This window comes from Leuciscus leuciscus (assembly GCF_965113295.1).
Source record: "Leuciscus leuciscus genome assembly, chromosome: 3".
NCBI lineage: Eukaryota > Metazoa > Chordata > Actinopteri > Cypriniformes > Leuciscidae > Leuciscus > Leuciscus leuciscus.
This window is the reverse complement of record NC_138727.1, coordinates 22,540,742-22,567,649: the sequence shown is the minus strand read 5'-3', so window position 1 is coordinate 22,567,649 and position 26,908 is coordinate 22,540,742. Positions and strand designations below refer to the sequence as shown.

At 40.2% G+C, this 26,908-nt stretch overlaps 1 long non-coding RNA gene across 1 annotated transcript in view; it reads left to right on the top strand.

Annotated features, from left to right (window-relative positions):
- The window catches only part of LOC309495077, a 53,185-nt gene extending 26,848 nt beyond the window's left edge, over nucleotides 1-26,337 (top strand). Inside the window, exon 3 of the long non-coding RNA XR_014204545.1 lies at nucleotides 26,220-26,337. This is a non-coding gene — a long non-coding RNA (uncharacterized lncRNA). The remainder of the gene's footprint in view (nucleotides 1-26,219) is intronic.
- The last annotated feature ends 571 nt before the right edge of the window (nucleotides 26,338-26,908 follow it).

Here is a 26,908-nt window from a genome sequence, read left to right as displayed (position 1 = left end):
CAAAATACACTAAAAAGCCTATAAATCCCAAATGAAAACTCAGAACTTCACAAAAATTGATGAGCATATGTGTCAGAACATGGTGAGGAAGCATGCAGAGTTTCATGGAGATCGGACCATAGGTGGCGCTATAACTGGCAAAAAGCCTTCATTCTTATTAGGGGTTCAAGCATGAAATGCTGAAACCCTATTGTAATTGTAAGGATTCGTAAAACGCATCGTGCAGGACAAACCGTAAGGCCTAGAGACGTGAAACCTGGCCAGATGGTAGGCCTCAATTTGGGGACAACCTATCAGAGTATGACCCCAATTGGCCCATAGGTGGCGCTACAGCAACCAAAAGTACTAAATCGCTCACAACTCTTAGACCGTTTGTCCCAGGATCAAGTGTCTTATATCGTTGGAATCCTTGGCTCAAGGCGGACAAAATGGCTATCTCCGATTTGGATGTAGGCAGGGAAAATTTTCTGCTATGTCGGATTTTGTCCAAAACCTACTTTGGCGAACTAGTCCCTGGTTTTTGGCCCGATCGGAACCAAACCAGTCTAGGACAATTCTCTGGACTCTCTAGATCAATAATTATCGAAAAAAAGTTGAACTTTTGCATTTGGGTGGCTGTAACAGGGTCATTTAGAAAAGGGGCGTGGCAAAATACACTAAAAAGCCTATAAATCCCAAATGAAAACTCAGAACTTCACAAAAATTGATGAGCATATGTGTCAGAACATGGTGAGGAAGCATGCAGAGTTTCATGGAGATCGGACCATAGGTGGCGCTATAACTGGCAAAAAGCCTTCATTCTTATTAGGGGTTCAAGCATGAAATGCTGAAACCCTATTGTAATTGTAAGGATTCGTAAAACGCATCGTGCAGGACAAACCGTAAGGCCTAGAGACGTGAAACCTGGCCAGATGGTAGGCCTCAATTTGGGGACAACCTATCAGAGTATGACCCCAATTGGCCCATAGGTGGCGCTACAGCAACCAAAAGTACTAAATCGCTCACAACTCTTAGACCGTTTGTCCCAGGATCAAGTGTCTTATATCGTTGGAATCCTTGGCTCAAGGCGGACAAAATGGCCATCTCCGATTTGGATGTAGGCAGGGAAAATTTTCTGCTATGTCGGATTTTGTCCAAAACCTACTTTGGCGAACTAGTCCCTGGTTTTTGGCCCGATCGGAACCAAACCAGTCTAGGACAATTCTCTGGACTCTCTAGATCAATAATTATCGAAAAAAAGTTGAACTTTTGCATTTGGGTGGCTGTAACAGGGTCATTTAGAAAAGGGGCGTGGCAAAATACACTAAAAAGCCTATAAATCCCAAATGAAAACTCAGAACTTCACAAAAATTGATGAGCATATGTGTCAGAACATGGTGAGGAAGCATGCAGAGTTTCATGGAGATCGGACCATAGGTGGCGCTATAACTGGCAAAAAGCCTTCATTCTTATTAGGGGTTCAAGCATGAAATGCTGAAACCCTATTGTAATTGTAAGGATTCGTAAAACGCATCGTGCAGGACAAACCGTAAGGCCTAGAGACGTGAAACCTGGCCAGATGGTAGGCCTCAATTTGGGGACAACCTATCAGAGTATGACCCCAATTGGCCCATAGGTGGCGCTACAGCAACCAAAAGTACTAAATCGCTCACAACTCTTAGACCGTTTGTCCCAGGATCAAGTGTCTTATATCGTTGGAATCCTTGGCTCAAGGCGGACAAAATGGCCATCTCCGATTTGGATGTAGGCAGGGAAAATTTTCTGCTATGTCGGATTTTGTCCAAAACCTACTTTGGCGAACTAGTCCCTGGTTTTTGGCCCGATCGGAACCAAACCAGTCTAGGACAATTCTCTGGACTCTCTAGATCAATAATTATCGAAAAAAAGTTGAACTTTTGCATTTGGGTGGCTGTAACAGGGTCATTTAGAAAAGGGGCGTGGCAAAATACACTAAAAAGCCTATAAATCCCAAATGAAAACTCAGAACTTCACAAAAATTGATGAGCATATGTGTCAGAACATGGTGAGGAAGCATGCAGAGTTTCATGGAGATCGGACCATAGGTGGCGCTATAACTGGCAAAAAGCCTTCATTCTTATTAGGGGTTCAAGCATGAAATGCTGAAACCCTATTGTAATTGTAAGGATTCGTAAAACGCATCGTGCAGGACAAACCGTAAGGCCTAGAGACGTGAAACCTGGCCAGATGGTAGGCCTCAATTTGGGGACAACCTATCAGAGTATGACCCCAATTGGCCCATAGGTGGCGCTACAGCAACCAAAAGTACTAAATCGCTCACAACTCTTAGACCGTTTGTCCCAGGATCAAGTGTCTTATATCGTTGGAATCCTTGGCTCAAGGCGGACAAAATGGCTATCTCCGATTTGGATGTAGGCAGGGAAAATTTTCTGCTATGTCGGATTTTGTCCAAAACCTACTTTGGCGAACTAGTCCCTGGTTTTTGGCCCGATCGGAACCAAACCAGTCTAGGACAATTCTCTGGACTCTCTAGATCAATAATTATCGAAAAAAAGTTGAACTTTTGCATTTGGGTGGCTGTAACAGGGTCATTTAGAAAAGGGGCGTGGCAAAATACACTAAAAAGCCTATAAATCCCAAATGAAAACTCAGAACTTCACAAAAATTGATGAGCATATGTGTCAGAACATGGTGAGGAAGCATGCAGAGTTTCATGGAGATCGGACCATAGGTGGCGCTATAACTGGCAAAAAGCCTTCATTCTTATTAGGGGTTCAAGCATGAAATGCTGAAACCCTATTGTAATTGTAAGGATTCGTAAAACGCATCGTGCAGGACAAACCGTAAGGCCTAGAGACGTGAAACCTGGCCAGATGGTAGGCCTCAATTTGGGGACAACCTATCAGAGTATGACCCCAATTGGCCCATAGGTGGCGCTACAGCAACCAAAAGTACTAAATCGCTCACAACTCTTAGACCGTTTGTCCCAGGATCAAGTGTCTTATATCGTTGGAATCCTTGGCTCAAGGCGGACAAAATGGCCATCTCCGATTTGGATGTAGGCAGGGAAAATTTTCTGCTATGTCGGATTTTGTCCAAAACCTACTTTGGCGAACTAGTCCCTGGTTTTTGGCCCGATCGGAACCAAACCAGTCTAGGACAATTCTCTGGACTCTCTAGATCAATAATTATCGAAAAAAAGTTGAACTTTTGCATTTGGGTGGCTGTAACAGGGTCATTTAGAAAAGGGGCGTGGCAAAATACACTAAAAAGCCTATAAATCCCAAATGAAAACTCAGAACTTCACAAAAATTGATGAGCATATGTGTCAGAACATGGTGAGGAAGCATGCAGAGTTTCATGGAGATCGGACCATAGGTGGCGCTATAACTGGCAAAAAGCCTTCATTCTTATTAGGGGTTCAAGCATGAAATGCTGAAACCCTATTGTAATTGTAAGGATTCGTAAAACGCATCGTGCAGGACAAACCGTAAGGCCTAGAGACGTGAAACCTGGCCAGATGGTAGGCCTCAATTTGGGGACAACCTATCAGAGTATGACCCCAATTGGCCCATAGGTGGCGCTACAGCAACCAAAAGTACTAAATCGCTCACAACTCTTAGACCGTTTGTCCCAGGATCAAGTGTCTTATATCGTTGGAATCCTTGGCTCAAGGCGGACAAAATGGCCATCTCCGATTTGGATGTAGGCAGGGAAAATTTTCTGCTATGTCGGATTTTGTCCAAAACCTACTTTGGCGAACTAGTCCCTGGTTTTTGGCCCGATCGGAACCAAACCAGTCTAGGACAATTCTCTGGACTCTCTAGATCAATAATTATCGAAAAAAAGTTGAACTTTTGCATTTGGGTGGCTGTAACAGGGTCATTTAGAAAAGGGGCGTGGCAAAATACACTAAAAAGCCTATAAATCCCAAATGAAAACTCAGAACTTCACAAAAATTGATGAGCATATGTGTCAGAACATGGTGAGGAAGCATGCAGAGTTTCATGGAGATCGGACCATAGGTGGCGCTATAACTGGCAAAAAGCCTTCATTCTTATTAGGGGTTCAAGCATGAAATGCTGAAACCCTATTGTAATTGTAAGGATTCGTAAAACGCATCGTGCAGGACAAACCGTAAGGCCTAGAGACGTGAAACCTGGCCAGATGGTAGGCCTCAATTTGGGGACAACCTATCAGAGTATGACCCCAATTGGCCCATAGGTGGCGCTACAGCAACCAAAAGTACTAAATCGCTCACAACTCTTAGACCGTTTGTCCCAGGATCAAGTGTCTTATATCGTTGGAATCCTTGGCTCAAGGCGGACAAAATGGCCATCTCCGATTTGGATGTAGGCAGGGAAAATTTTCTGCTATGTCGGATTTTGTCCAAAACCTACTTTGGCGAACTAGTCCCTGGTTTTTGGCCCGATCGGAACCAAACCAGTCTAGGACAATTCTCTGGACTCTCTAGATCAATAATTATCGAAAAAAAGTTGAACTTTTGCATTTGGGTGGCTGTAACAGGGTCATTTAGAAAAGGGGCGTGGCAAAATACACTAAAAAGCCTATAAATCCCAAATGAAAACTCAGAACTTCACAAAAATTGATAAGCATATGTGTCAGAACATGGTGAGGAAGCATGCAGAGTTTCATGGAGATCGGACCATAGGTGGCGCTATAACTGGCAAAAAGCCTTCATTCTTATTAGGGGTTCAAGCATGAAATGCTGAAACCCTATTGTAATTGTAAGGATTCGTAAAACGCATCGTGCAGGACAAACCGTAAGGCCTAGAGACGTGAAACCTGGCCAGATGGTAGGCCTCAATTTGGGGACAACCTATCAGAGTATGACCCCAATTGGCCCATAGGTGGCGCTACAGCAACCAAAAGTACTAAATCGCTCACAACTCTTAGACCGTTTGTCCCAGGATCAAGTGTCTTATATCGTTGGAATCCTTGGCTCAAGGCGGACAAAATGGCTATCTCCGATTTGCTCGCCCTTCAGGCGCCAATTTCGAGTAAATTGCATTTTTTGGAAAAACCTATTTTTGCGAACTTCTCCTAGGTTTTTGCCCCGATCGGAACCAAACCACTGCAAGAATATTCTCTGGAGTCTGACAATCAATAATCATCCAAAAAATTCTAAATTTCAATTAACGGTCGATAAGGGGAACCAAAATATTTGATGGCACCAGGGCCACTTTTACTAAAACGGTTATAAATTGTGAACGGAAAGAGATTTTTTTGCTAAACTTGGGACACTTCTTCCTGAGCTCAATCTGAGATCACTTGAAAAAAATCGCAACAATTGGCCACTAGGTGGCACTATAAAACGGTTATAACTTGTGAATGGAAAGAGATATTTTCGCAAAACTTGGGACACGTTCATGAGCTCATTCTGAGGTCACGTGAAAAAAAATCACGACAATTGGCCACTTGGTGGCGCTATAAAATGGTTATAACTTGTGAGCGGAAAGAGATATTTTTGCTAAACTTGGGACACATGTTCATAAGCTCAATCTGAGTTGACATGAAAAAAATCGTGACAATTGGCCATTTGGTAGCGCTATAATAGTGAAAAAATCATGAAAATAGCTATAAGCGCACCCAACCGTTAGTCTACTGAAAATTGGCACGCAGTGTCTTTGTCCAGGGTGCCATGATAGTCGATGAGAACATTGGTGTATCTCAAAAAACTCAGTATACGCGTCATTGGCACAATGCCTTGAAGGAGCCTTAGAAGTTTCCAGCCCGTGTTTTATTCACAGGAGTGACCTCCTAAGACTCCTGAATCCTTGCCGAGTCCAACAATACCAACAATACCAAACCGCTATACTGCAGGAGCGCGCACTCTTCAACTGCACGCGCAAATGCGCCAGCGCGCGCTGTATCACTTCACTAAAGCGCAAAAGACACGAGAATGCAACGTCGTAAATTAGTAAGTTAAGAAATAAAAGTAAAATACCCATAAATTACGTTATTGGTACGTCATGTGTGTTGCTATTTATCAGGAGCAGTTTCCATGTTTCTTTACCAGTTCTTCTAAGTATTGTGTATCACCTTGGTAGCCTAACTGTTGTTGTTAACATAACAAAATGCCACTTAATGGTTATTTTGTATATTTTTATATGACTGTGGTGGCTCATACCAAGATTGTATTAACAAAAACTAGTTTGGGACTGCTATATAGCTTAACCTCGCAGTGCCTACTGTTTATCAGTATTTGAAATATTCTTACAATTTTATTTTGTATGTTAAGTAAAGGGGGACATAACTTGTGAGTCAACAATTTTTGTGTAAACAAATGTATTATAATAGGCTTATATAATTCCTAAAAAGGTGGGTCGCGGCTTGATGACCATGGGGAAATGTGGGTCCCATGGCTAAACTATTCAAAACATCATTCAATGTTGTGATAATCGTAATTAATAATCACAATTACAAATTCAAGGGAATAATCGACAGTTATAATTTTTGTCATAATCGTGCAGTCCTACTTTATTCCTTATACCTGATTCCCTTACAAGAATTTTTGGCAAAAAAGTCACTGAATCGATCTCAAGTCACTGAATCGTTTCGGATCGGATCGTTCTAAATGATCCAATATCGTCCTTGAATCGTATCGACAACCACGAATCGCGATACGAATCGAATCGTTGTTAAAACGAATCGTTACACCCCTAGTAAATAGCTAAACAATAACGGCAAAATGTTAAAATTATGATAGGAACTGACAAAAAAATAAATTAAATCCAGTCAATTTCACCCATGGATCATTTTGATGCTCTCACATGTTTGAAACGAACAATGATGGATTGTGATGAAATTTGTTTTGAATTGGGACTGGTGAATCCCCGTCCATACTGTCAATGACCGTTCGCAAAGACCCGCCCACTTTAGTTACTGTTGCTATGTCTGACAAGCGACGCCACTCTCACACCACACCAAGTTCTCACGCAGTGAAAAATACATTGCGGATCAGAGAAAAGTCATTTTTTAGAGACATTTAAACAATAAATACCGTTTTGTGACTCTTTAATGTGTCTGACAGATCGCTGTAGACTCGAGGCTCAGTTAAAGCTGCTTGTGAACTGATCATCTCTTCCTTCTAGTTAATTTATAGCATTAAAATAAACATGAATGAACATAAAAGGAATGTTGTTTTAAAGTGCTAAGACATCAGTACACTTTGTTTTTCAAATTTAAATCCTCCAATGTTAATCTAGTAACTCTCCTGACTGCTTTGTTGGACAAAATGGCGGATTATGATTAGTCAGATCGCCTGTCAATCAAAACTCCCTGCGAAGGGTCAATTGAGAATGCCTGTGCGCACAATCTTAATCTAATCGACAACTTTGCAGTTGCACAAAGGAAAGCTCGGAAAATCCCGCTATAATTTAAGAGAGCATCTTTTTTATGTATTTGGACCTAGGCCTAACAATGTGTTATGGTGCGCTGTCACCAGTGTTTTTTTTTGTTTTGTTTTTTTTGTTTTTTTGGTGAGCGTAGGCTACTCCTGATTTTGTTAGTCATCTCATCTCTTATATGCTGTGTATGATCATATCCTGCCCTATTCATGGTAGCCTACTCGTGGACATTGCGTCATCAATGTCATCAATTGCGTCATCAAGGGGCCCGCCTTGTTAATCACACTTAAGGATCCGGTGTTGGCTCGTTACGCCACTGAATATAATTGTCTAAACTCCTTATCAAAATTACATATTTACAACAAATCTGACACATATATATGGGCACACTTTGAGTACTACTAATATAAGTGGTGGAGATCAGGCAAGACTATAAGAAGACTCAGGCAAAAAGGTGCTATAACTGTAAAAACGCTTTAAAACCATATATTTCCTAAGGTAAACTGCCTGTATTGGCTGTAAATTGACTTTTTCATCTATGATGGCAGTTGTTAAATGCTTGCTAAATAAAACTTAATGTCTTTTGATACTTGTGTGCTTAAAGGCCTTAAAGGCCTTAACTGCTTGAACCCCGATAAATGCTGCTTGCAGCTTTAATTATTATTATTATTATTATTATTATTATTCTTCCGCCGTAAAACGCATTGTGCAGCCCAAACCGTAAGGGCTAGAGCCTTGAAACTTTGCCAGATGGTAGTACAAAAATCGAGGAGAGGTTATCAAATTATGACGCCGATTGGCCCATAGGTGGCGCTATAGCAACCAAAAGCGCGAAACTGGTCATAACTCCTAGACGGTAAGTCATAGACTCAAGTGTCTTATATCATTGGAAAGCTGGTCGCCTGTCAAACAAAACGTATATCTCCGATTTTATTTCCGCCATGATAGATTTTCCGCCATTTTTAATTTTGTCAAAAACCTACTTTTGCGAACTAGTCCCTGGTTTTTTGTCCGATCGGAACCAAATCAGTGCAGAATTGTTCTCTGGAGTCTGAAAATCAATAATTATTGAAAAAAAGTCGAAATTCCGATTCCTGGTCGCTAGGGGGTGATAAATTATGGTTGTGGGAGGAGCCTATTTTACTAAAATGGCTATAACTCGAGAAGTAAATGAGATATCTTCACCAAACTTGGCACACGTGTTTAAGAGGTCAATCTGAGGTCACAGTAAAAAATGTGCGTCGATTGGCCACATGGTGGCGCTGTAAACAAAAAAAAACATATAGACACCTGACCGTTTTTCTGAATGACTTGAAATTTGGTATGCAGTGTCTTGGCCCAAGGGGCCATGTAAGTCTAAAAGGATATGGGCGTATCTCGAAAAACATGGCCGCCATTGGCCAATGAAATTTGAGCACCGTTAACGAAGTCCGATCGGAGCGAAACTCGTTGGGCATGTTTGGCTCAAGCCCCTAGAGGTCTGTAAGAATTTTGAAAGAAATCGGCCACTAGTTGGCGCTAACGAGTTTTATGGCTCTGTAATCACGTGGTGTTACACTTATCATCACAAAATGCATATCATCTGATAGATCTGCTCATGCTGAACAACTTTGCCTCAAGAACCATTGCTGTCAATCAAACAGTTCATTAAATATTCATGAATATGTTAAAAACCTACTTTTGCGAACTAGTCCCTGGTTTTTCGCCCGATCGGAACCAGACCAGTCTAGGACAATTCTCTGGACTCTCTAGATCAATAATTATCAAAAAAAAGTTTAACTTTTGCATTTGGGTGGCTGTAATAGGGTAATTTATAAAAAGGGGCGTGGCAAAATACACTAAAATGCCTATAAATCATAAATGAAAACTCAGAACTTCACAAAAATTGGTGAGCATATGTGACATAACATCATTAACAAGCATGCCAAATTTTATGGAGATCGGACCAAAGGTGGCGCTATAACTGTTAAAAAGCTTTAAAACCATATATTTCCCATGGTAAACTGCCTGTATTGGCTGTAAATGGTCTTTTCCGTCTATTATGTCAGTTGTTACATGCTTGCTAAATAAAACTTAATGTCTTTTGATGCTTGTGTGCTTAAAGGCCTTAAAGGCCTTAACTGCTTGAACCCCGATAAATGCTGCTTGCAGCTTTAATTAGGGGTTCAAGCACGAAGTGCTGAAACCCTATTGTAATTGTACTGATTTTTATTATTATTATTATTATTATTATTCTTCCGCCGTAAAACGCATCGTGCAGCCCAAACCGTAAGTGCTAGAGACTTGAAACTTGGCCAGATGGTAGTACAAAAATCGAGGAGAGGTTATCAAATTATGACGCTGATTGGCCCATAGGTGGCGCTATAGCAACCAAAAGCGCGAAACTGGTCATAACTCCTAGACGATAAGTCATAGACTCAAGTGTCTTATATCATTGGAAAGCTGGACGCCTGACGAACAAAACGTATATCTCCGATTTTATTTCCGTCATGATAGATTTTCCGCCATTTTGAATTTTGTCAAAAACCTACTTTTGCAAACTACTCCCTGGTTTTTCGTCCGATCGGAACCAAACCAGAGCAGAATTGTTCTCTGGAGTCTGAAGATCAATAATTATCGAAAAAAAGTCGAAATTCCGATTCCTGGTCGCTAGGGGGTGATAAATTAAGGTTGTGGGAGGAGCCTATTTTACTAAAATGGCTATAACTCGAGAAGTAAATGAGATATCTTCACCAAACTTGGCACACATGTTTAATAGGTCAATCTGAGGTCACAGTAAAAAAAATTACGTCGATTGGCCACATGGTGGCGCTATAAACAAAAAAAACATATAAACACCTGACCGTTTTTCCGAATGACTTGAAATTTGGTATGCAGTGTCTTGGCCCAAGGGGCCACCTATGTCTAAAAGGATATTGGCGTATGTCGAAAAACATGGCCGCCATTGGCCAATGAGGTTGAGGCACCGTTAACGAAGTCCGATCGGAGCGAAACTCGGTGGGCATGTTCGGCTCAAGCCCCTAGAGGTCTGTAAGAATTTTGAAAGAAATCGGCCACTAGTTGGCGCTAACGAGTTTTATGGCTCTGTAATCACGTGGTGTTACACTGATCATCACAAAATGCATATCATCTTATAGATCTGCTCATGCTGAACAACTTTGCCTCAAGAACCATTGCTGTCAATCAAACACTTAATTAAATATTCATGAATATGTTAAAAACCTACTTTTGCGAACTAGTCCCTGGTTTTTCGCCCGATCGGAACCAGACCAGTCTAGGACAATTCTCTGGACTCTCTAGATCAATAATTATCGAAAAAAAGTTGAACTTTTCCATTTGGGTGGCTGTAATAGGGTAATTTATAAAAGGGGCGTGGCAAAATACACTAAAATGCCTATAAATCATAAATGAAAACTCAGAACTTCACAAAAATTGGTGAGCATATGTGACATAACATCATTAACAAGCATGCCAAATTTTATGGAGATCGGACCAAAGGTGGCGCTATAACTGTTAAAAAGCTTTAAAACCATATATTTTCCATGGTAAACAGCCTGTATTGGCTGTAAATGGTCTTTTCCGTCTATTATGTCAGTTGTTAAATGCTTGCTAAAGAAAACTTAATAACTTTTGATGCTTGTGTGCTTAAAGGCCTTAAAGGCCTTAACTGCTTGAACCCCGATAAATGCTGCTTGCAGCTTTAATTATTATTATTATTCCGCCGTAAAACGCATCGTGCAGCCCAAACCGTAAGACCAGGAACCTTGAAACTTTGCCATATGGTAGTACAAAAATCGAGGAGAGGTTATCAAATTATGACCTCGATTGGCCTATAGGTGGCGCTATAGCGACCAAAAGCGCGAAACTGCTCATAACTCCTAGACCGTATGTCGTAGGCTCAAGTGTCTTATATCGTTGGAAAGCTTAACGACTAAAGGTCAAAACGTATATCTCCGATTTCATTTCTGGTATGCAAATTTTCCGCCATTTTGAATTATGTCAAAAACCTACTTTTGCGAACTAGTCCCTGGTTTTTTGTCCGATCGGAACCAAACCAGTGCAGAAATGTTCTCTGGAGTCTGAATATCAATAATTATCGAAAAAAAGTTGAAATTTTGATTCATGGTCGATAGGGGGCGCTAATTGAACGTTGTAGGAGGAGCCTATTTTACTAAAATGGCTATAACTCGAGAAGTAAATGAGATATCTTCACCAAACTTGGTACACATGTGTATGAGTTCAATCTGGGGTCACAGTAAATAAATCTCGACGATTGAACAATAGGTGGCGCTATAACATGAAAAAAACATGAAAAGGGCTATAACCACCTGACCGTTAGTCCAAATGACTTGAAAATTGGTATGCAGTGTCTTGGTCCAAGGTGCCATGTATGTCTATGAGGACATTAGCGTATCTCAAAAAACATGGCCGCCATCGGCCAATGAAGTTTGAGCATCTATTAGACAAGGTTAACGGAGGCCGATCGGAACAAAACTCGGTAGGCATGTTCAAATCATGGCTCTAGAGGTCTGTAAGAATTTTGAAAGAAATCAGCCACTAGTTGGCGCTAGCGAGATTTTTGGTTTGTTAAATAAAACTTAATAACTTTTGATGCTTTTGTGCTTAAATGCCTTAAAGGCCTTAACTGCTTGAACCCCGATAAATGCTGCTTGCAGCTTTAATTTTTATTATTATTCTTCCGCCGTAAAACGCATCGTGCAGCCCAAACCGTAAGAGCTGGAACCTTGAAACTTTGCCAGATGGTAGTACAAAAATCGAGGAGAGGTTATCAAATTATGACCCCGATTGGCCAATAGGTGGCGCTATAGTAAGCAAAAGTATAAAATCGCTAATAACTCCTAGACGGTTTCTCGTAGACTCAAGTGTCTTATATCACTGTAATCCTTGGCTCAAGGCGGAAAAAACGTATATCTCCGATTTCATTTCTGGTAGGCAAATTTTTCCGCCATTTTGAAATTTGTCAAAAACCTACTTTTGCGAACTAGTCTGTGGTTTTTTGTCCGATCGGAACCAAACCAGTGCAGAAATGTTCTCTGGAGTCTGAAGATCAATAATTATTGAAAAAAAGTTGAAATTTCGATTCATGGTCGCTATGGGGCGCCAAAATGTTCGAAGGAGGCGGAGTCAGTTTTCTAAAATTGTTAAAACTCGTGAACGAAATGAGATATCTTCACCAAACTTGGTACACATATGTAGGAGGTCAATTTGAGGTCACAGTAAAAAATTGCGTCGATTGGCCTCATGGTGGCGCTATAAAACAAAAAAAACGTATAGACACCTGACCGTTTTTCCGAATGACTTGAAATTTGGTATGCAGTGTCTTGGCCCAAGGGGCCATGTATGTCTAAAAGGATATTGGCGTATCTCAAAAAACATGGCCGCCATTGGCCAATGAGGTTTGAGCACCTATTAACGAAGTCCGATCGGAACGAAACTCGGTGGACATGTTCGGCTCAAGCCCCTAGAGGTCTGTAAGAATTTTGAAAGGAATCGGCCACTAGTTGGCGCTAACGAGTTTTATGGCTCTGTAATCACGTGGTGTAACAAATATCGTCACCAAATGCATATCATTTGATGGATCTCCTCATGCTGAACAACTTTGCCTCAAGAACCATTGCTGTCAATCAAACCGTTCATTAAATATTCATGAACATGTTAAAAACCTACTTTTGCGAACTAGTCCTAGGTTTTTCGCCCGATCGGAACCAGACCAGTCTAGGACAATTCAGCTCATAACTCCTAGACCGTAAGTCGTAGACTCAAGTGTCTTATATCATTGGAAAGCTGGACGCCTGACGAACAAAACGTATATCTCCGATTTCATTTCCGTCATGATAGATTTTCCGCCATTTTGAATTTTGTCAAAAACCTACTTTTGCGAACTAGTCCTAGGTTTTTTGTCCGATCGGAACCAAACCAGTGCAGAAATGTTCTCTGGAGTCTGAAGATCAATAATTATTAAAAAAAAGTCGAAATTTTGATTCATGGTTGCTAGGGGGCATAAAATTAACGTTGTGGGCGGAGCCTATTTTACTAAAACGGCTATAACTCCAAAAGTAAATTAGATAGCTTAACCAAACTTGGTACACATGTGTATGGGTTCAGTCTGGGGTGACAGTAAAAAAATCGCGACGATTGAGCACTAGGTGGCGCTATAACATGAAAAAAACATGAAAAGGGCTATAACCACCTGACCATTAGTCAGATTGACTTGAAAATTGGTATGCAGTGTCTTGGTCCAAGGTGCCATGTATGTCTACGAGGATATTGGTGTATCTCAAAAAACATGGCCGCCATTGGCCAATAAAGTTGAGCACCTATTAGACAAGGTTAACGGAGGCCGATCGGAACGAAACTCGATGGGCATGTTCGACTCATGGCCTTAGAGGTCTGTAAGAATTTTGAAAGAAATCGGCCACTAGTTGGCGCTAACGAGTTTTATGGCTCTGTAATCACGTGGTGTTATACTTATCGTCACAAAATGCATATCATTTGATAGATCTGCTCATGCTGAACAACTTTGCCTCAAGAACCATTGCTGTCAATCAAACAGTTCATTAAATATTCATGAATATGTAAAAAACATACTTTTGCGAACTAGTCCTAGGTTTTTTGCCCGATCGGAACCAGACCAGTCTAGGACAATTCTCTGGACTCTCTAGATCAATAATTATCAAAAAAAAGTTGAACTTTTGCATTTGGATGGCTGTAATAGGGTCATTTATAAAATGGGCGTGGCAAAATACATTAAAAAGCCTATAAATCATAGATGATAACTCAGAACTTCACAAAAATTGGTGAACATATGTGACATAACATCATTAACAAGCATGCCAAATTTTATGGAGATCGGACCAAAGGTGGCGCTATAACTGTTAAAAAGTTTTAAAACCATATATTTCCTATGACACATTGCCTGTATTGGCTGTAAATGGTCTTTTCTATCTATTATGTCAGTGGTTACATGCTTGCTAAATAAAACTTAATAGCTTTTGATGCTTTTGTGCTTTAAGGCCTTAAAGGCCTTAATTGCTTGAACCCCAATAAATGCTGCTTGCAGCTTTAATTAGGGGTTCAAGCACGAAGTGCTGAAACCCTATTGTAATTGTAAGGATTTTTATTATTATTCTTCCGCCGTAAAACGCATCGTGCAGCCCAAACCGTAAGAGCTGGAACCTTGAAATTTTGCCAGATGGTAGTACAAAAATCGAGGAGAGGTTATCAAATTATGACCCCGATTGGCCAATAGGTGGCGCTATGGTAAGCAAAAGTATAAAATCGCTAATAACTCCTAGACGGTTTGTCGTAGACTCAAGTGTCTTATATCACTGTAATCCTTGGCTCAAGTCGGACAAAACGTATATCTCCGATTTCATTTCCGGTAGGCAAATTTTTCCGCCATTTTGAATTTTGTCAAAAACCTACTTTTGCGAACTAGTCTGTGGTTTTTTGTCCGATCGGAACCAAACTAGTGCAGAAATGTTCTCTGGAGTCTGACTATCAATAATTATCGAAAAAAAGTTGAAATTTCGATTCATGGTCGCTATGGGGCGCCAAAATGTTCAAAGGAGGTGGAGTCAGTTTTACTAAAATTGTTATAACTCGTGAACGAAATGAGATATCTTCACCAAACTTGGTACACATATGTAGGAGGTCAATTTGAGGTCACAGTAAAAAAATTGCGTCGATTGGCCTCATGGTGGCACTATAAAACAAAAAAAACGTATACACACCTGACCGTTTTTCCGAATGACTTGAAATTTGGTATGCAGTGTCTTGGCCCAAGGGGCCATGTATGTCTAAAAGGATATTGGCGTATCTCAAAAAACATGGCCGCCATTGGCCAATGAGGTTTGAGCACCGTTAACGAAGTCCGATCGGAACGAAACTCGGTGGGCATGTTCGGCTCAAGCCCCTAGAGGTCTGTAAGAATTTTGAAAGAAATCGGCCACCAGTTGGCGCTAACGAGTTTTATGGCTCTGTAATCACGTGGTGTTACACTTATCATCACAAAATGCATATCATCTGATAGATCTGCTCATGCTGAACAACTTTGCCTCAAGAACTATTGCTGTCAATCAAACTGTTCATTAAATATTCATGAATATGTTAAAAACCTACTTTTGCGAACTAGTCCCTGGTTTTTCGCCCGATCGGAACCAAACAAGTCTAGGACAATTCTCTGGACTCTCTAGATCAATAATTATCGAAAAAAAGTTGAACTTTTGCATTTGGGTGGCTGTAACAGGGTCATTTAGAAAAGGGGCGTGGCAAAATACACTAAAAAGCCTATAAATCCCAAATGAAAACTCAGAACTTCACAAAAATTGATGAGCATATGTGTCAGAACATGGTGAGGAAGCATGCAGAGTTTCATGGAGATCGGACCATAGGTGGCGCTATAACTGGCAAAAAGCCTTCATTCTTATTAGGGGTTCAAGCATGAAATGCTGAAACCCTATTGTAATTGTAAGGATTCGTAAAACGCATCGTGCAGGACAAACCGTAAGGCCTAGAGACGTGAAACCTGGCCAGATGGTAGGCCTCAATTTGGGGACAACCTATCAGAGTATGACCCCAATTGGCCCATAGGTGGCGCTACAGCAACCAAAAGTACTAAATCGCTCATAACTCTTAAACCGTTTGTCCCAGGATCAAGTGTCTTATATCGTTGGAATCCTTGGCTCAAGGCGGACAAAATGGCTATCTCAGATTTGCTCGCCGAGTAAATTGCATTTTTTTGAAAAACCTATTTTTGCGAACTTCTCCTTGGTTTTTCGACCAATTGGAACCAAACCACTGCAAGAATATTCTCTGGAGTCTGACAATCAATAATCATCCAAAAAATTCAAAATTTCAATTAACGGTCGATGAGGGGAACCAAAATCTTTGATGGCACCAGGGCCACTTTTACTAAAACGGTTATAAATTGTGAACAGAAAGAGATTTTTTTGCTAAACTTGGGACACATCTTCCTGAGCTCAATCTGAGATCACTTGAAAAAAATCACAAAAATTGGCCACTAGGTGACGCTATAAAACGGTTATAACTTGTGAACGGAAAGAGATATTTTCGCAAAACTTGGGACACATGTTCATGAGCTCATTCTGAGGTCACGTGAAAAAAATCACGGCAATTGGCCACTTGGTGGCGTTATAAAATGGTTATAACTTGTGAGCGGAATTAGATATTTTCGCTAAACTTGGGACACATGTTCATAAGCTCAATCTGAGTTGACATGAAAAAAATCGTGAGAATTGGCCACTTGGTGGCGCTATAACAGTGAAAAAATCATGAAAATAGCTATAAGCGCACCCAACCGTTAGTCTACTGAAAATTGGCACGCAGTGTCTTTGTCCAGGGTGCCATGATATGGCGCTTTTCCACTGCATGGTACGGTACGGTTCGGTTCGGTACGGCACGCTTTGGCGCTTTTCCACTGCATGGTACGGTACGGCTCGGTTCAGTACGGCTCACTTATGACGCATTTCCACTGCATGGTACGGTACACAGGGTGGCCGCGGGTCCTTAAAAAGTCTTAAAATGTCTTAAATAAAGTTTTCCTAATAAAAGGCCTTAAAAAGTCTTAAAATGTCTTAAATTCAGATTCGATAGGTCTTAAATATTTCTGGTCACGTTACCGCTAAAATTTCTCCAGTCTGACGGACCTAATATCCGTCAAATAACCAGTGAAGCATCGAATCGCGAGAATGATTCAGATTTTATTACATAAACAGCTATTGATAATGCTAATGAAGGCTTTTTCTGGTAATACTGTTGAGGCTCGCGGTGCTTGTCTCTGTGATAGATTTGATGACAAATGAGCATAACGGCAAACATAAAAAAACTCCCAGAAGAAACATACTGAGGTAAAAATTCAAAATGTTGAGTTTTTTTATTTATAACATGTGATATAGTTAAGTAACATAACATGACGGGAGCTATTTTGCTGAATATTCTCACGATTGCAAATGTTACATTGATTTTAGTTCAATAAACAAGTAGTGCAGGGCTCGAATTTCGGTCTTCTATCAGCTCGTTAAGAGCACCAGGCGGCAATAATACACTCTCGGGTTTCGGGAGTCGGGATAGACGGAATTGTCACTTGCATAATCGGGCCAGCATTGCATCATGAGTAACTAAAGTTTACCAGTTGCACGTCTTTTAAAGTTTTACCAGTTTAAACATTCACGCGATTTGAAACTATTCTGTACTTGCGCGCTGTCTGAGAGATGTTTCTCTGCACACATACATAGAGTGAAGCCGCCTCACAAACAGCTCGCGGGTAACAAAAGTTATTTTTCGTGGTTTTGATCGCTTTAACAGTCAAAAACATGCGAAAATGATGTTAATTTCGGTCTTGGTGAGTATCCTCTAAACACAGTCGGTTATGTCTTAAATAAGCATAAATCGCACGTGACCGAACATGAACACAGGACCCGTGCACTAGCTCTTAAAGGGACAGCAGCCATATGTGTCTGTCATTCATTTGGTTGTCAAAACAACAAAACATAGCTTTCATTTTAAGGAATCAGGATTAATAGCCTATGTATTTAATTTAGTCAGGACTAAAATACTACCCAGTGTTATTTTACATTTGATTACTTTATTCAGTCTCTGTAGTATTTCTGAATACTAGTGTTAGACCTAAGCAAACACTTCTCTCTTTATTTCTATTTATTGGTATCTTTATTCTATTGTATTTATTTGTGCTACTTTTTTCAATTTAATTCAAACATTGAAATCAAGCTTCCTTGTGTTGTGTAAATTCTTAAGACCAAAATTACCCCATTGTAAAAATGCGATGAGTGAGCATACATTAGGCGAGATACATGTAATTAAAAAAAAAGTCTAAACTGATCCCCATAAGAATCACCTAAGGGGGGATTTCCCCCCCATTTTCCAAAATGAAATTCAGGCCCTGAGTGAATATTAAATTATTTCAATTACTTAGGTTAAATATTACATATACGCATGTAATATAATGTGTATTTCCATCACAGGTTTGGTCTTAAATTTAATTCAAAGTGGCATTAAAAAGGTCTTAAAAAGTCTTAAATTTAACTTGTTTATATCTGTAGACACCCTGGGTACAGTACGGCTCGCTTCGGCTCGCTTTAAATGGTACCACCTCTGTTGAGGTTCCAAGCGTACCGTACCGATACTAAAATGTGACGTGAAAACACTGCAGATCACTGATTGGTCAGACAGAATCATCACTACCAGCGTCATTGTATTTACAACACGAGACACTAAACCCGCTAGATTTAAATAGCCAGTAGACAACAGCCAACGCTGTAGCGCCTGTTTTAAAAGTATTTGATTCAAAAAAAGAGTATAAACTTAAAAAAATAAATGGCTGAATCGTGGTCAGTGGACGAGGTGCAGACGTTCCTCTTGTTGGTTGCCGAGGAGCGGATGGGGAAACCCGGAATGAAAAATTCGCATTTAATATGATGATGTCATGGCAGTAGAGACGGCAACTATAACGATCAGTCACACCCACTTTGAAGTGGTACTAACTGCAGTGGAAAAGCAACCGAGCTAAAGCGAACCGAACCGTGCAGTACCGAGCCGAGTCGTACCACGCAGTGGAAAAGCGAAGCGAGCCGAACCGTTCCGAACCGAGCCGTACCATGCAGTGGAAAAGCGCCAATAGTCTATGAGAACATTGATGTATCTCAAAAAACTCAGTATACGTCATTGGCACAATGCCTTGAAGGAGCCTTAGAAGTTTCAAGCCCGTGTTTTTTTCACAGGAGTGACCTCCTAAGACTCCTGAATCCTTGCCGAGTCCAACAATACCAAACATGCCAGGTTTCGCCTTATGGTTTTTGTAAGTGTCATTTAGAGCTTTAAAAAATTGTGGTTATCTTCAAAGCCGTTAGTCCGATCGAGACAACAACAAAAAAACAAAGGAAATTTGAAAACATAGGTAAATAGCTAAACAATAACGCCAAAATGTTAAAATTATGATAGGAACTGACAAAAAAAAAAAAATTTAATCCAATCAATTTCACCCATGAATCATTTTGATGCTCTCACATGTTTGAAACGAACAATGATGGATTGTGATGAAATTTGTTTTGAATTGGGACTGGCAAATCCCCGTCCATACTGTCAATGACCGTTCGCAAAGACCCGCCCACTTTAGTTACTGTTGCTATGTCTGACAAGCGACGCCACTCTCACACCACACCAAGTTCTCACACAGTGAAAAATACATTGCGGATCAGAGAAAAGACTGCGCGCTGACAGACAAGTACTTTTGATATGAAACAAAGTCTCACCTTTCAAATGTAGTCATTTTTTAGAGACATTTAAACAATAAATACCGTTTTGTGACTCTTTAATGTGTCTGACAGATCGCTGTAGACTCGAGGCTCAGTTAAAGCTGCTTGTGAACTGATCATCTCTTCCTTCTAGTTAATTTATAGCATTAAAATAAACATGAATGAACATAAAAGGAATGTTGTTTTAAAGTGCTAAGACGTCAGTACACTTTGTTTTTCAAATTTAAATCCTCCAATGTTAATCTACTAACTCTCCTGACTGCTTTGTTGGACAAAAAGGCGGATTATGTTGCACAAAGGAAAGCTCGGAAAATCCCGCTATAATGTAAGAGAGCATCTTTTTTATGTATTTGGACTTAGGCCTAACAATGTGTTATGGTGCGCTGTCACCAGTGTTTTTTTTTGTTGTTTTTTTGTTTTGTTTTTGGTGAGCGTAGGCTACTCCTGATTTTGTTAGTCATCTCATCTCTTATATGCTGTGTATGATCATATCCTGCCCTATTCATGGTAGCCTACTCGCGGACATTGCGTCATCAATGTCATCAATTGCGTCATCAAGGGGCCCGCCTTGATAATCCTACTTAAGGGCCCGGTGTTGGCTCGTTACGCCACTGAATATAATTGTCTAAACTCCTTATCAAAATTACATATTTACAACAAATCTGACACATATATATGGGCACACTTTGAGTACTACTAATATAAGTGGTGGAGATCAGGCAAGACTATAAGAAGACTCAGGCAAAAAGGTGCTATAACTGTAAAAACGCTTTAAAACCATATATTTCCTATGGTAAACTGCCTGTACTGGCTGTAAATGTACTTTTTCATCTAGGATGGCAGTTGTTAAATGCAGTTGTTAAATGCTAAATAAAACTTAATGTCTTTTGATGCTTGTGTGCTTAAAGTCCTTAAAGGCCTTAACTGCTTGAACCCCGATAAATGCTGCTTGCAGCTTTAATTAGGGGTTCAAGCACGAAGTGCTGAAACCCTATTGTAATTGTGCTGATTTTTATTATTAGGGGTTCAAGCACGAAGTGCTGAACACCTATTGTTATTGTAAGGATTTTTATTATTATTATTTTCCCCTAAAACGCATCGTGCAGCCCAAACCGTAAATGCTGGAGACTTGAAACTCAGCCAAATGGTAGTCCTCAATTTGGGGAGAACCTATCAAAGTATGACAACGATTGGCCAATAGGTGGCGCTACAGCAAGCAAAAGTATGAAATCAGCCATAACTCCTAGACCGTTTGTCATAGACTCAAGTATCTTATATCACTGTAATCCTTGGCTCAAGACGGACAAAATGTATATCTCCGATTTCATTTCCGCCTGGAAAAATTTTCCGCCATTTTGAATTTTGTCCAAAACCTACTTTTGCGAACTAGTCCCTGGTTTTTTGCCTGATCGGAACCAAAAAAGTGCATACATGTTCTCTGGAGTCTGGTTATCAATAATTATCGAAAAAAAGTTGAAATTTCGATCCACGGTTGCTAAGGGGCGTCAAAACGTTTGCAGGAGGCGGAGCTCATTTTACTAAAATGGCTATAACTCGTGAACGAAATGAGATATTTTCACCAAACTCGGTACACATGTGTAAGAGGTCAATCTGAGGTCACAGTAAAAAAATAGCGGCGATTGGCCACATGGTGGCGCTATAACATGAAAAAAACATAAAACAGGCTATAACCACCTGACCGTTAGTCCGATTGACTTGAAAATTGGTATGCAGTGTCTTGGTCCAAGGTGTCATGTATGTCTATGAGGACATTGGTGTATCTCAAAAAACATGGCCGCCATCGGCCAATGAAGTTTGAGCACCTATTAGACAAGGTTAACGGTGGCTGATTGAAACAAAACTCAGTGGGCATGTTCGACTCATGGCCCTAGAGGTCTGTAAGAATTTTGAAAGAAATCGACCACTAGTTGGCGCTAACAAGGTTTACGCCCTCTGTAATCACGTGGTGTTGCACACATCAACACAATATGCATATCATTTGATAGATCTGCTCATGCTGAACAACTTTGCCTCAAGAGCCACTGCTGTCAATCAAACCGTTCATTAAATATTCACAAACATGTTAAAAACCTACTTTTGCGAACTAGTCCCTGGTTTTTCGCCCGATCAGAACCAGACCAGTCTAGGGCAATTCTCTGGACTCTCTAGATCAATAATTATCGAAAAAAAGTTGAACTTTTGCATTTGAATGGCTGTAATAGGGTCATTTAGAAAATGGGCGTGGCAAAATACACTAAAAAGCTAATAAATCCTTAATAAAAACTCAGAACTTCACAAAAATTGATGAGCATATGTGACATAATATGCTAAAGAAGCATGGACATTTTTATGGAGATTGGACCATAGGTGGCGCTATAACTGTTAAAAAGCTTTAAAACCATATATTTCCCATGGTAAACTACCTGTATTTGCTGTAAATGGTCTTTTCCGTCTATTATGTCATGCTTGCTAAATAAAACGTAATAACTTTTGATGCTTTTGTGCTTAAAGGCCTTGATTGCTTGAACCCCGCTAAATGCTGCTTGCAGCTTTAATTAGGGGTTCAAGCACGAAGTGCTGAAACCCTATTGTAATTGTCCTGATTTTTATTATTATTATTTTTCCGCCATAAAACGCATCGTGCAGCCCAAACCGTAAGACCTAGAGACTTGAAACTTTGCCAGATGGTAGTACTATTGCTCGCTACTCAGATACACGGACTCAGCCCAATCGGCCCATAGGTGGCGCTATAGCAATCAAAAGCGCGAAACTGCTCAGAACTCCCAGACCGTAAGGCGTAGCTTCAAGTGTCTTATATCATTGAAATCCAGAGCTCCTGAAGAAAAAAACGTATATCTCCGATTTCATTTCCGCCATGATAGATTTTTCGCCATTTTGAATTTTGTCAAAAACCTACTTTTGCGAACTAGTCCCTGGTTTTTCGCCCGATCGGAACCAAACCAGTGCAGAATTGTTCTCTGGAGTCTGAAGATCAATAATTATCGAAAAAAAGTTGAAATTTCGATTCATGGTCGCAAGGGGGTGCAAAATTAACGTTGTGGGAGGAGCCTATTTTACTAAAATGGCTATAACTCAAGAAGTAATTAAGTAAACTTCACCAAACTTGGTACACATGTGTAAGAGGTCAATCTGAGGTCACAGTAAAAAAAAGTGCGTCGATTGGCCACAGGGTGGTGCTATAAAACAAAAAAAACGTATAGACAACTGACCGTTTTTCCGAATTACTTGAAATTTGGTATGCAGTGTCTTGGCCCAAGGGGCCATGTATGTCTAAAAGGATATTGGTGTATCTCGAAAAACATGGCCGCCATTGGCCAATGAGGTTTGAGCACCGTTAACGAAGTCCGATCGGAGCGAAACTCGGTGGGCATGTTCGGCTCAAGCCCCTAGAGGTCTGTAAGAATTTTGAAAGAAATCGGCCACTAGTTGGCGCTAACGAGTTTTAAGGCTCTTTAATCACGTGGTGTTACACTTATTGTCACAAAATGCATATCATTTGATAGACCTCCTCATGCTGAACAACTTTGCCTCAAGAACCATTGCTGTCAATCAAACCGTTCATTAAATATTCATGAATATGTTAAAAACCTACTTTTGCGAACTAGTCCCTGGTTTTTCGCCCGATTGGAACCAGACCAGTCTAGGACAATTCTCTGGACTCTCTAGATAAATAATTATCGAAAAAAAGTTGACCTTTGGCATTTGGGTGGCTGTAATAGGGCAATCTATAAAAGGGGCGTGGCAAAATACACTAAAATGCCCATAAATCATAAATGAAAATTCAGAACTTCACGAAAATTGGTGGGCATATGTGTCATAGCATGGTGAAGAAGCATGCCCAGTTTCGTGAAGATCGGACAATAGGTGGCGCTATAACTGGCAAAAAGGTTGGAAAACCACATATTTCCTATGGTAAATTGCCTGTATTGGCTGTAAATGGATTTTTCCATCAATTATTTCAGTGGTTAAAAGCTTGCTAAATAAAACTTAATGTCTTAAATGCTTATGTGCTTAAAGGCCTTAAATGCTTGAACCCCGATAAATGCTGCTTGCAGCTTTAATTATTATTATTATTATTATTTTTCCGCCATAAAACGCATCGTGCAGCCAAAACCGTAAGGCCTAGAGACTTGAAACTTGGCCAGATGGTAGTACTATTGCTCGCTACTCAGATACACGGACTCAGACCAATCGGCCCATAGGTGGCGCTATAGCAATCAAAAACGCGAAACTGCTCATAACTCATAGTTCGTTAATCGTAGACTCAAGTGTCCTATATCATTGGAATCCTTGGGTCAAGAAGGACAAAATGTATATCTCCGATTTCAATTCCGTCATGACGATTTTTCACCATTTTGAATTTGTCAAAAACCTACTTTTGTGAACTAGTCCTAGGTTTTTCGTCCGATCAGAATCAAACCAGTGCAGAAATGTTCTCTGGAGTCTGAAGATCAATAATTATCAAAAAAAAGTTGAAATTTCGATTCAAGGTTGCTAAGGGGCGCCAAATTGTTCGAAGTGGGTGGAGCCAATTTGACTAAAATGGCTATAACTCGTCAATGGAATGAGATATCTTTACCAAATTTGGAACACCTGTGTTTGAGATTAATGTTTGGTCACGTGCAAAAAATCGTGACGATTGGCCACTAGGGGGTGCTATAACAGGACAAAAATGGCTATAACCACCTGACCGTTAGTCCGATTGACTTGAAAATTGGTATGCAGTGTCTTGGTCCAAGGTGCCATGTATGTCTATGAGGACATTGGTGTATCTCAAAAAACATGGCCGCCATCGGCCAATGAAGTTTGAGCACCTATTAGACAAGGTTAACAGAGGCCGATCGGAGCGAAACTCGGTGGGCATGTTCGGCTCAAGCCCCTAGAGGTCTGTAAGAATTTTGAAAGAAATTGGCCACTAGTTGGCGCTAACGAGTTTTATGGCTCTGTAATCACGTGGTGTTACACTTATCATCACAAAATGCATATCATCTGATATATCTGCTCATGCTGAACAACTTTGCCTCAAGAACCATCGCTGTCAATCAAACCGTTCATTTAATATTCATGAATATGTTAAAAACCTACTTTTGCGAACTAGTCCCTGGTTTTTCGCCCGATCGGAACCAGACCAGTCTAGGACAATTCTCTAGACTCTCTAGATCAATAATTATCGAAAAAAAGTTGAACTTTTGCATTTGGGTGGCTGTAATAGGATAATTAATAAAAGGGGCGTGGCAAAATACACTAAAATGCCTATAAATCATAAATGAAAACTCAGAACTTCACAAAAATTGGTGCGCATATGTGACATAACATCATTAACAAGCATGCCAAATTTTATGGAGATCGGACCAAAGGTGGCGCTATAACTGTTAAAAAGCTTTAAAACCATATATTTCCCATGGTAAACTGCCTGTATTGGCTGTAAATGGTCTTTTCCGTCTATTATGTCAGTTGTTAAATGCTTGCTAAATAAAACTTAATGTCTTTTGATGCTTGTGTGCTTAAAGGCCTTAAAGGCCTTAACTGCTTGAACCCCGATAAATGCTGCTTGCAGCTTTAATTATTATTATTATTCCGCCGTAAAACGCATCGTGCAGCCCAAACCGTAAGACCAGGAACCTTGAAACTTTGCCATATGGTAGTACAAAAATCGAGGAGAGGTTATCAAATTATGACCTCGATTGGCCCATAGGTGGCGCTATAGCGACCAAAAGCGCGAAACTGCTCATAACTCCTAGACCGTATGTCGTAGGCTCAAGTGTCTTATATCGTTGGAAAGCTTAACGACTAAAGGTCAAAACGTATATCTCCGATTTCATTTCTGGTATGTAAATTTTCCGCCATTTTGAATTATGTCAAAAACCTACTTTTGCGAACTAGTCCCTGGTTTTTTGTTCGATCGGAACCAAACCAGTGCAGAAATGTTCTCTGGAGTCTGAATATCAATAGTTATCGAAAAAAAGTCGAAATTTCGATTGTTGGTCGCTAGGGGGTGATAAATTAATGTTGTGGGAGGAGCCTATTTTACTAAAATGGCTATAACTCGAGAAGTAAATGAGATATCTTCACCAAACTTGGTACACATGTGTATGAGGTCAATCTGGGGTCACAGTGAATAAATCTCGACGATTGAAAAATAGGTGGCGCTATAACATGAAAAAAACACGAAAAGGGCTATAACCACCTGACCGTTAGTCCAAATGACTTGAAAATTGATATGCAGTGTCTTGGTCCAAGGTGCCATGTATGTCTATGAGGACATTGGCGTATCTCAAAAAACATGGCCGCCATCGGCCAATGAAGTTTGAGCACCTATTAGACAAGGTTAACGGAGGCCGATCGGAACAAAACTCGGTAGGCATGTTCAAATCATGGCTCTAGAGGTCTGTAAGAATTTTGAAAGAAATCAGCCACTAGTTGGCGCTAGCGAGATTTTTGGTTTGTTAAATAAAACTTAATAACTTTTGATGCTTTTGTGCTTAAATGCCTTAAAGGCCTTAACTGCTTGAACCCCGATAAATGCTGCTTGCAGCTTTAATTATTAGGGGTTCAAGCACGAAGTGCTGAACACCTATTGTATTTGTACTGATTTTTATTATTATTATTATTATTATTAGGGGTTCAAGCACGAAGTGCTGAACACCTATTGTATTTGTACTGATTTTTATTAGGGGTTCAAGCACGAAGTGCTGAACACCTATTGTATTTGTACTGATTTTTATTATTATTAGGGGTTCAAGCACGAAGTGCTGAAACCCTATTGTAATTGTACTGATTTTTATTATTATTATTATTATTATTATTATTCTTCCGCCGTAAAACGCATCGTGCAGCCAAAACCGTAAGTGCTAGAGACTTGAAACTTGGCCAGATGGTAGTACAAAAATCGAGGAGAGGTTATCAAATTATGACCCCGATTGGCCCATAGGTGGCGCTATAGCAACCAAAAGCGCGAAACTGGTCATAACTCCTAGACCGTATGTCGTAGACTCAAGTGTCTTATATCATTGGACAGCTGGACATCTGAAGGTCAAAACGTATATCTCCGATTTTATTTGTAGTATGCAAATTTTTCCGCCATTTTGAATTTTGTCAAAAACCTACTTTTGCGAACTAGTCCCTGGTTTTTCGCCCGATCGGAACCAAACCAGTGCAGAATTGTTCTCTGGAGTCTGAAGATCAATAATTATCGAAAAAAAGTTGAAATTTCGATTAATGGTC